Genomic DNA, 4,317 nt, shown 5'->3' on the forward strand with positions numbered 1-4,317 from the left:
CCGTTTTCCGCTCAACATTCCCACTGTAATTGTGAACGTATTCATCACACAGCTCAACTTTATTTTCTTAAACTTCTTTGCTTTTCCCCTTCTTCCTTACCTTCAAAAAATACAACAATAATAGAAAAAAGGTAATTGCTCCCACCGTACCAACCAGCTACTTATATACACCACAACTAACCCACATGTTATTCACGGTGCCTTTTACAATGTTCCAACTTCCTCTTTCTCCTGTGTTGAATTCCTTATTCTACTACAATTCACTCTTCTTCTTCTTCAAATGTTTGCTTTCAAATAAATCCTATCATTCCAACACTTACAGCTCTTCCTTTCTACCTTCTCAAACCTCGCCTTTATTCGACCCCTTCTCTAACGTTTTCGAACGTATCTCTGACTTGGAAATCTCTCAAAAACCAGTTTGCAATGGATATTGGTATTTCATTAATCGTTCCTTTTGTACATCTTCAGTGTCAAACTCTTCCCTGTCTGTTCCCTCCTCTACCTGTACTTGCTCATATCCTCCCAACCCTATCTATTACCAGCATCCCACTCCATGTTGCATCCCTCCACTCCCTCCTACCCCTATTCCATCACTACCTCCCCATTGCCCCTCCCCTTCAAAACACACCCCTCACCCCCGCCCCCCCTTCAAATCTCCCTCCTCACCACTCCCCTTCAAAACTCCCCCCTCACCCCTCCTTTAAAAACTACCTCCTCACCCCTCCCTTTCAAATCTCTCCCCTCACCTTCAGATTTCCCTCCTCACCCTCCCCTTCAAATCTCCCTCCCCTTCAAAACTCTCCCCTCACCCCTCCCTTTAAAAACTACCCCCTCACCTCTCCTTTTCCAATCTCTCCCCTCCCCTTCAAATCTCCCTTCTCACCCCTCCCCTTCGGATCTCCCTCCTCACCCCTCCCCTTCAAAACTTCCTCCTCACTCCTCCCTTTAAAAACTCCCACCCCACCCTCCTCCACTTCAAATCCAACCCACCCCTCCCCTTCAAATCTCCCCTCTCATTTCCTCAAATTTTGACCTCCTCATCCTGTCCTTTCTCCTAACCGTTCTGCAATCTCTGACACACTGTCAACTGCTCTCCCTACCTCCCCATCTCCTCCCTCATCTTACCCTTCCCCACCCCTCCCCTCTCTTGTACCCGACGCTCCCCCTCCCTCTTCCTTAACGGTATGGACCTCAAACATCTGGGGCCTTCGCTCAGACCTGACTGATCTCTCCATGTAGGTTGCTTCTGACAAACCAGACTTAATCTGCTTAACAGAAAGTTTCCTCCTTCAAGACATCTCTGATTCCTTAGTATCTCTGCCTGGTTAGTCACTCCTCCGGTATGATAGACCTGATCCTCGTCCTGGTGGCGGAGTTACTGTGTTTAAAAAAAAAACAATTCACACTGCACTTACATCTCCCAAACCTTACGAGTACCTCTGGCTACAGCTTCTAAAAAAACAATTCTCACTGCACTTACATCTCCCAAACCTTACGAGTACCTCTGGCTACAGCTTCTAAAAAAACAATTCTCACTGCACTTACATCTCCAAAACCTTACGAGTACCTCTGGCTACAGATTCCCCTCCACTCCCACCTTTTGTTTATATGTGTTGTACCGTCCACCAAACAGGAATGACTCCATCTACATCTCGCTGTCTGATAATATGGACCAACTTCTATCTACCCATCCCAACTCTCTCTTCCTCATATGTGGTGATTTCAATTGTCACCATGCCAGTTGGCTGGATGTGGGTACCTCTCTCACCAGCCATGGCTCTTCAGCAAAGGACTTCTGTGACTCACTGGGACTGACACAATCTGTCAATTTCCCGACCCGGATCTCAGTCAATGGTACGTCATCTCTTCTCGACAAGGTTATGACAAACTTCCCTGAAAATGTCTGCTGCTCTTCTTCGACTCCAATCGGCTCATCTGATCATGTGCTTGTTAAAGTGGACATCTCTCTGACCATTCTCAGAGAGCCTCCTCAGCGTCGACGAGTCTGGCATTTCACTCAGGCCAACTGGCACGGTCTTCAAGCAGCCAACAATCATCTGGACTGGTCTCCCATCTCTACCGCCTCTGACATCAACTCATCCTGGGAATTCTTCCAAAGTAAATTCCTCTCTCATGCACAGATTTATCCCATCTCGTCTTCAGTTGTCATACCCTTCCTCCCGTCCATGGTACACGGAATCTTGTGGTGAGGCTATTGCCCAGAAACAACTTGCTTTCGTCTCCTGGAAAGCAAATCCAACGGAAGGAAATCTCATTTCCTTTCACAAAGCCCGAAACAAGTGTGTGTCCACCCTCAGGAGAGCCAGGAAACAATATCTCTCCGTTCTCAGGACAGAACTCTCTTATCTGTCTCCCTCATCCAAATCCTGGTGGCGTCTGGACAAATCTGTTTCTAGTGTTTGTTCCCCCTCCATCCCCTCCCTCACCTCAAACGGCCACACGGCTGACTCCGCACGTGAAAAAGCTGAATGCCTCAACTCTGTGTTTGCCTCTAAATCTTGTGTCCCAAACCCATCCCTCTCTGTACCCACCGTACCCAGTCGTACCCAGCTGCTCCTGGACTCTGTGTCCTTTCCTCCTGACAAGGTGGAAAAGTTTCTGTCAACTCTCGACTCTGATTCTGCACCTGGACCTGATGGCATCAGCCCACGGGTCCTAAAATCCTGTTCTTCCGCTCTTTCACTCCCTCTCTCTGTTCTCTTCACCCTCTCTTTTGCTCAAGGTCATCTGCCATCTGCTTGGAAATCTGCCAACATCACCGCTTTGCACAAAAAGGTGCAAAAACAGATCCCAGCAACTACAGACCAATCAGCCTTCTCCCAATTATCAGCAAAGTCATGGAATCCATCATTGCTTCAGATATGAAATCTTTCCTCTTCTCCAATGGCTTGATCTCTGATCATCAATTTGGTTTCAGACCTGGTCACTCTACTCTGGACATACTGCTTCTGCTTTCTCAACAATGGATGGAGGTCCTCAATGCCAAACAGGAAATTAGAGCTGTCTCCCTTGACATATCACATGCCTTCGATACGGTCTGGCACCCCGCTCTGCTCACCAAACTCTCCTCTTTTGGTATCCATGGAAATCTCCACGCATGGCTGGCGGACTTCCTCTCTAGTCGTAGTCAACGTGTGGCCCTGAATGGGTTTCTCTCATCTCCTCTTCCTGTTCAGGCTGGAGTTCTCCAAGGCAGTGTTCTGGGCCCAGTGCTTTTTCTGGTCTTCATCAATGATCTCTCTGACTCTTGAAAATCCTCTCTATCTCTTTGCTGATGACTCTACTCGCTGTCGCTCCATTCTTCATCCCTCAGACCGGCAGTCTGCAGCCTCCTCACTCTCTGCAGACCTGGACAAAATCACAAACTGGGCAAACAAGTGGAACATGTCTTTCAATCCTGACAAATCTCACACTCTTACGATGTCTCTCCGAAAAGACTGACTGGACAACCCTCCCATCCACTTTCTGAATAATCCTCTCCAAGAAGTTCTGTCACTCAAGCTTTTGGGTCTCACTATCTGCCATGAGCTTTCCTGGGAAAACCACATTTCAAATCTGGCCTCCAAAGCCAGTCGCCGACTGGGCATCCTCCGTCGTGCGAAGTTCTTCCTTGGCACACCTGAGCTCCTCACCACATACAAGGCTTTCATCCGCAGCTCAATGGAATACTGCTCTCCCCTCTGGGCTGGTGCTCCTGCCTCACACCTAGCTCGTCTTCACGCTGTTGAAACCAAAGCATTCAGAATCATTGGAATCTCCCGCGATGAAGCTAACTCCAAGGGCCTCTCACTCACTCACCGTAGGCAGGTTGGTGGTCTTTCCATCTTCTACCGACTCCTCTCTGGCCTTGCCCCCCCCCCCCCCCAGCTCTCTCTGGGCTGTGTCCCGCAAATATTCCTGCAGGTCGCACAAGATCTGCCTGCAACCCTCTTATGGTTAAACTGCCAAAATCAAGACTCTCTGCTCACCTTCACTCCTTCATTCCTTCATTCCTCTTTTCTCCTGCCTCTGGAACAAACTCCCTCACTCTCTTCAATCCCACTCCACCCTCCAGGTCTTTAAAACAGCTGTTCACCACCATCTCTTATCTTCCCCCATCCAAAACCTTGATCTTTTCTATCCCCGCTAATTTCACCCCAATTACACTTTTTTGAAATACCAACTTCTGTCCTGGAAGTCCTTGGTGTCCTTGTGTTTTATACTTCTCCCACCTCCCCCCTCCCCCTCCCCTTCCCACGCCTCCTCCCCCCAAGCCCTCTCCCTCCCACACATCTCCCTGCTCTTAAATGTTGTGTG

Source organism: Myxine glutinosa, chromosome 1 (assembly GCF_964187855.1).
Source record: "Myxine glutinosa chromosome 1, kmMyxGlut1.1, whole genome shotgun sequence".
Taxonomy (NCBI): domain Eukaryota; kingdom Metazoa; phylum Chordata; class Myxini; order Myxiniformes; family Myxinidae; genus Myxine; species Myxine glutinosa.